Genomic DNA, 7,586 nt, shown 5'->3' with positions numbered 1-7,586 from the left:
TATCTTTGTTTTTGATTGGGGAAGGGATAATTCAATAGAAATACACTTAAATATAGTATTTCTGAAACCTGGAAGTAATTGAACAACTTAATTCCCTAAGGAAATTGAAAATATAGCATTTTTACTTAAAAAAATACCACCTATTTCAAAATAATCGCTAAAAATCAAATCGCAATATTCTTTAGCCATAGGAACTGTAATGGTGAAATCTTGAATGTAATTGAAGTATATGAACAACATTAGGTAAAAATGACAACTCATTCTTCATTACAGAAACATTAGATTGGTAAATAAATGCCATTTTGTTATATGTCATTTCACTATTGATACAAAATGAACTTTGAAGTTTACTGTGTGGTTTTCCTTTGAAATATAACAGTTAATCTACGGTATGCAGGTCTTGGCTTATTGTTGAAGTAATGAAGTATTTAAGGAACAAGAAGAACATTATTTTAGAAATAACCCAGAACTCACAACATGGACGTGGGTGAATTACGAGTTCCACCTTTTAACTCTTGCCCAAACCATACAAGCAACTGTTGAGCACCATATTTGATGAGGGCGACACCTTATCTTGAGCCACATAAGTAAATAAACGTTCATAAATTCAGTTACTATTTGTCAAGTATTTGAAGGTTCAGATGTTGTAACACAGAGACTAAAAGAACTTGATTCGCTGTTGTCAACCATCGTGAATGAGATATTTTCCCTGGATTACGATGAGATAATACATCATCCACTGTACATTTAGAGATTGCTTGATAAATATCAGTAAGTATCTCTAATAGGTCGTCAGTTCATTAGAATCTACTTCAGTATCTTTGATTCGACAACCTTGAAATTTATATCACCTGGAATTTTCTCACATTCTGGTAACTGTTTACCGTTTGTAAATCCCAGTGGTCCACACGTTTTACCGTCTGTAAATCCCAGTGGTCCACACGTTTTACCGTCTGTAAATCCCAGTGGTCCACACGTTTTACCGTCTGTAAATCCCAGTAGTCCACACGTTTTACCCTCAATGGTTATGATCACGTGCCTTACATACAATTCATTAACATGAAGCTGGTAAATAAGCCATTGCAATGGCTTGTCAATACTTTGTTCAAGACGTGTTATTACTCCATATTTCAGGGCCTGTATTTACAGCCGTGCCATCGCACACAATTGCTCTTAAATATCTTAGATCAACATCTGATGAAAAAAAGAAAACCTTTCATTTTTCTTGCAATATCACTGCAATTACCAGAATACGGAGTAACATGGGTGATAAATTTTGATCCTGGATCCTGTAGAAACAAATATGTTCATCATCTACATCAGTTTATGAGAAATTGCTGCTTTTTTTTTGGTCTCTGACAAGCAGTTGTATCCTTGGGCCACTGAAAGCAAATGACAAAGGAATAGCTGTGTTCATCTCACTGCACTGGTGACTTTCGCTGCGAGTTTTTTTTTGTCAATAACTAAATTGGTATTGCTTTCATCAATTTCGCCTATATCCTGCAGCTGCCCTGTCTGATGCAACGGTTCTGTCACAAGTGCGTTGCTACAGCTGAGAGATTAGAAATCAATTTCTTTTTATTGAAATTTCTCTTGGCACCAGGAAGTAACACTGTTTCATAGTCTGATGGTTCATATGAGTTTGTCTCTGATTCTGAAGACGAAGGAAGAACTACAAGAGATGAAGATGAATGAACTAATTCAGTATCTTGTTTGTGTTTATTTTCGCGTTCAGACCTTCTTTTAATCCTTAAACTTTCCACACCTCCGATTATCATCTTTCTTTTTATTTTTTTGACCTTTGATCAAATCAAAAATTCATGTTCAATTCTAGGAACATTCATTATAGCTGGACAATAACAAGAATTCAAATCTGGACTTTTACAAGCAGCAATATCAAAGAACACTTGTGCATGGTTCTGAAAGTCATTGAACCTCACTACATACGAGGCAGTATCACTTCTATCTTTATAGTGATATAAAAGTCTTATATTTCGTGTGACGATTATTGATTATATCTTTAATATCTTTAATTGGTGCTGACTGCTAGATTTCCATATCGAAGTTTAGTAACTACATCACAAATACTTGACAGTGCTGGTTCCTTTGAAATACAGAATAAGGATTTATTTTGCTCCAACTGGCATGCATTCATCAAATCTTCATATGACGATATGACAGTCTCTTTCAACTGACCAAATATATAGCACTTAGTTGCTTGCCTATAACTGTGACTTGCCATTACACTGATGAAAATAAACATACGACACCATCCTTCTAAAGAGCACTCAAATGTGACTTGAGATGACTTGCCCCATTACTGGTTGGGCCATTGAAATGCGAAGTGTCATATACGTATCACATGATCAACATGAGACATGTGGATAAATAGCACATAATTGGCTAGTTTTCTATGAGGAAATAACTATACAAGTTTTGCATTTATGGGTAGACTAATCTATAGCTTTCATCATTCACGGATTCGGCAAAGTTATTGAAATATTTGTCTTAAACGTTTCACAGTATTCAAATGTATATAAAAGATCGTTATTATAGTACCTATGGCTGGAAAATATTCCAGTTAGATTTTCAGCGATTTTTTAGAAATAGATGATATCTTTAGTAGAAATTTTCTTCGGGAAGGCTGAAGGAATTGTTCAATTACTTTCAGATTTCAGAAATAATATATTTAAGTGTAGTTCTAAAAAAAATTAACCCTACCCCATTTAAAAATAAACATATTCCCAGCTTTAGATTTTTTCTATAATTGCGCGTCTTTGCAGAATTTTTTCCTCATAGATTCACAACTATTCCGCGCTACTCCCAAATGAATAATGGAAAAAGTGTAAAAACGATCCATCCTGAGGATTGGTGGCATGCATGGATAGTGCCATTCTACACAGGCAAAGGGGATAAAGGTGAGTGTTCAAATTACAGAGGTTTAAGTTTGTTGAGTATTCCTGGTAAATTATATGGGAGGGTATTGATTGAGAGGGTGAAGGCATGTACAGAGCATCAGATTGGGGAAGAGCAGTGTGGTTTCAGGAGTGTTAGAGGATGTGTGGATTAGGTGCTTGCTTTGAAGAATGTATGAGAGAAATACTTTGAAAAACATATTTATTTGTATGTGGCATTTATGGATCTAGTGAAGTCATATGATAGAGATGCTTTGTGGAAGGTTTTAAGAGTATACGGTGTCGGAGGTAAGTTGCTAGAAGCAATGAAAACGTTTTACCAAGGATGAAAGGCTTATGTACAAGTAGGAAGAGAGGAAAATGGTTAGTTCCCACTGAATGTCTGTTTGCGGCAAGGGTGCGTGATGTCTCCATGGTTGTTTGATTTGTTTATGGATGGGCTGGTTAGGGAGATGTATAAGAGTTTTGGAGAGTGGGGCAAGTATGAAGTCTGTTGTGGGTAAGAGGGCTTGGGAAGTGAGTCAGTTGTTCGCTAATGAAACAGTGCTCGTTGCTGATTCGAGTGAGAAACTGCAGAATCTGGTGACTAAGTTTGGTAGAGTGTGTGAAAGAAGAAAGTTGAGAGTAAATGTGAATGTAAGCAAGGTTATTAAGTTCAGTATGGTTGAGGGACAAGCTAATTGGGAGGTAAGATTGAATGGAGAAAGTGAAGTGTTTTAGATATCTGGGAATGGACGTAGCAGCGGATGGAACCATGAAAGCGGAAATGGGTCACAGGATGGGGGAGGGGGCGAAGGTTCTGGGAGAGTTGAAGGATGTGTGAAAGGCGAGAACGTTATTTCGAAGAGCAAAAATGGGTATGTTTGAAGGAATAGTGGTTCCAACAATGTTATATGGTTGCGAGGCATGGGCTATAGACAGGGTTGTGCAGAGGAGGGTGGATGTGTTGGAAATGAAATGTTTGAGGACAATATGTGGTGTGAGGTGGTTTGATCGAGTGAGTAATGAAAGGGCAAGAGCGATGTGTGGTAATAAAAAGTGTGATTGAGAGAGCAGAAGAGGGTGTGTTGAAGTGGCTTGGACATATGGAGAGAATAAGAGAGGAAAGATATATATGTATATGTGTGTGTGTGGGCGTTTACGCCTATACATGTGTAAGTTGGTGGTTGGGCCATTCCTTGTCTGTTTCCTTGCGCTATCTCACTAATGTGGGAGACGGCGATTAAGTACAATAGAAAAAATTATATGATATATATATATATATATATATATATATATATATATATATATATATATATATATATATATATATTTATCATAGAACATATATATATGTATATATATATATATATATATATATATATATATATATATATATATATATATATATATATATATATATATATATATATATATATATATATTTATATATATATTCCTATGAGTTCACGGGGAAAATGAAACACGATAAGTTCCCAAGTGCACTTTCGTTTAATAATCACATCATCAGGGGAGACACAGTTGATATACGTACATCGAAGAGACGAAGCCAGGACGCCATTTGGTAAACATATATATATATATATATATATATATATATATATATATATATATATATATATATACCAGGAGAGACTGAGTACAGAATGGAAAAAGGTGAGAACAATGGAAGTAAGGGGAGTGGGGGAGGAATGGGATGTATTTAGGGAATCAGTGATGGATTGCGCAAAAGATGCTTGTGGCATGAGAAGAGTGGGAGGTGGGTTGATTAGAAAGGGTAGTGAGTGGTGGGATGAAGAAGTAAGAGTATTAGTGAAAGAGAAGAGAGAGGCATTTGGACGATTTTTGCAGGGAAAAAATGCAATTGAGTGGGAGATGTATAAAAGAAAGAGACAGGAGGTCAAGAGAAAGGTGCAAGAGGTGAAAAAAAGGGCAAATGAGAGTTGGGGTGAGAGAGTATCATTAAATTTTAGGGAGAATAAAAAGATGTTCTGGAAGGAGGTAAATAAAGTGCGTAAAACAAGGGAGCAAATGGGAACTTCGGTGAAGGGCGCAAGTGGGGAGGTGATAACAAGTAGTGGTGATGTGAGAAGGAGATGGAGTGAGTATTTTGAAGGTTTGTTGAATGTGTTTGATGATAGAGTGGCAGATATAGGGTGTTTTGGTCGAGGGTGTGCAAAGTGAGAGGGTTAGGGAAAATGATTTGGTAAACAGAGAAGAGGTAGTGAAAGCTTTGCGGAAGATGAAAGCCGGCAAGGCAGCGGGTTTGGATGGTATTGCAGTGGAATTTATTAAAAAAGAGGGTGACTGTATTGTTGACTGGTTGGTAAGGTTATTTAATGTATGTATGACTCATGGTGAGGTGCCTGAGGATTGGCGGAATGCGTGCATAGTGCCATTGTACAAAGGCAAAGGGGATAAGAGTGAGTGCTCAAATTACAGAGGTATAAGTTTGTTGAGTATTCCTGGTAAATTATATGGGAGGGTATTGATTGAGAGGGTGAAGGCATGTACAGAGCATCAGATTGGGGAAGAGCAGTGTGGTTTCAGAAGTGGTAGAGGATGTGTGGATCAGGTGTTTGCTTTGAAGAATGTATGTGAGAAATACTTAGAAAAGCAAATGGATTTGTATGTAGCATTTATGGATCTGGAGAAGGCATATGATAGAGTTGATAGAGATGCTCTGTGGAAGGTATTAAGAATATATGGTGTGGGAGGAAAGTTGTTAGAAGCAGTGAAAAGTTTTTATCGAGGATGTAAGGCATGTGTACGTGTAGGAAGAGAGGAAAGTGATTGGTTCTCAGTGAATGTAGGTTTGCGGCAGGGGTGTGTGATGTCTCCATGGTTGTTTAATTTGTTTATGGATGGGGTTGTTAGGGAGGTAAATGCGAGAGTTTTGGAAAGAGGGGCAAGTATGAAGTCTGTTGGGGATGAGAGAGCTTGGGAAGTGAGTCAGTTGTTGTTCGCTGATGATACAGCGCTGGTGGCTGATTCATGTGAGAAACTGCAGAAGCTGGTGACTAAGTTTGGAAAAGTGTGTGGAAGAAGAAAGTTAAGAGTAAATGTGAATAAGAGCAAGGTTATTAGGTACAGTAGGGTTGAGGGTCAAGTCAATTGGGAGGTGAGTTTGAATGGAGAAAAACTGGAGGAAGTGAAGTGTTTTAGATATCTGGGAGCGGATCTGGCAGCGGATGGAACCATGGAAGCGGAAGTGGATCATAGGGTGGGGGATGGGGCGAAAATCCTGGGGGCCTTGAAGAATGTGTGGAAGTCGAGAACATTATCTCTGAAAGCAAAAATGGGTATGTTTGAAGGAATAGTGGTTCCAACAATGTTGTATGGTTGCGAGGCGTGGGCTATGGATAGAGTTGTGCGCAGGAGGATGGATGTGCTGGAAATGAGATGTTTGAGGACAATGTGTGGTGTGAGGTGGTTTGATCGAGTGAGTAACGTAAGGGTAAGAGAGATGTGTGGAAATAAAAAGAGCGTGGTTGAGAGAGCAGAAGAGGGTGTTTTGAAGTGGTTTGGGCACATGGAGAGGATGAGTGAGGAAAGACTGACCAAGAGGATATATGTGTCGGAGGTGGAGGGAACAAGGAGAAGAGGGAGACCAAATTGGAGGTGGAAAGATGGAGTGAAAAAGATTTTGTGTGATCGGGGCCTGAACATGCAGGAGGGTGAAAGGAGGGCAAGGAATAGAGTGAATTGGAGCGATGTGGTATACCGGGGTTGACGTGCTGTCAGTGGATTGAAGCAGGGCATGTGAAGCGTCTGGGGTAAACCATGGAAAGCTGTGTAGGTATGTATATTTGCGTGTGTGGACGTATGCATATACATGTGTATGGGGGGGGGGGGCATTTCTTTCGTCTGTTTCCTTGCGCTACCTCGCAAACGCGGGAGACAGCGACAAAGTATAAAAAAAAAAGAAAAAAAAAATATATTTATATATATATATATATATATATATATATATATATATATATATATATATATATATATATATATATATATATATATATATATATATATATATATATATAAAGATGATAAAGCTTGGGGAAGTAGTTCTGATAACAGATCAATTTCTTTTAAGAGATATTTGGCTGTACATTAGGAAGTTCTAGATTACTAGTCTCAAAACTGGAGTATGATAAATAGAGTATTAGAATAATTTATCAGAACGCCCTACGCTATGTCAGAAGACTGGAGATTAAGGATATTTCCCTTGCAAGATCTTGTATGAACAATTAAAGAACAGGATGAAAGGGAGAAGAACATAGTACTACTTGACGTGAATAAATGAGTGCGAGTAAGAGAGAAAATGGGGTAACGGTAAGGTGCGGCAACGCGGGTGAAATTGATGATGATGATTATGAAAGAACGAACGAAACATACAAGTTTGTGGGCATGAAAACATTGCACGTTCATACGTTCAACACGAAGATGTCTCCACACACACACACACACACACACACACACACACACACTCATGATACTGACACAGGGATGTAAAGACGGGCCAGAGAACGACTCGGGGATATCCAATTGAAAGAATGTGATGAGTAGAGTGCATGACGTGCAGTTATACGAGAGGATTAGGTGTGGTCATATCATGTGATTGTGATATGCGCGTGTCAGCCTCCCACTACGGAGGGTCTAGATCTGGACGGG

The 7,586-nt window shown here is 38.1% G+C and overlaps 1 protein-coding gene across 1 annotated transcript in view; it reads right to left on the bottom strand.

Moving 5' to 3' along the window:
• The window catches only part of LOC139749436 (uncharacterized), a 1,258,504-nt gene that overhangs the window by 600,072 nt on the left and 650,846 nt on the right, over positions 1-7,586 (bottom strand). The window lies entirely within an intron of this gene.

This window comes from Panulirus ornatus, chromosome 7 (assembly GCF_036320965.1).
Source record: "Panulirus ornatus isolate Po-2019 chromosome 7, ASM3632096v1, whole genome shotgun sequence".
In the NCBI taxonomy this organism is placed as follows: Eukaryota; Metazoa; Arthropoda; class Malacostraca; order Decapoda; family Palinuridae; genus Panulirus; species Panulirus ornatus.
This window is presented reverse-complemented; position numbering and strand designations above follow the sequence as displayed.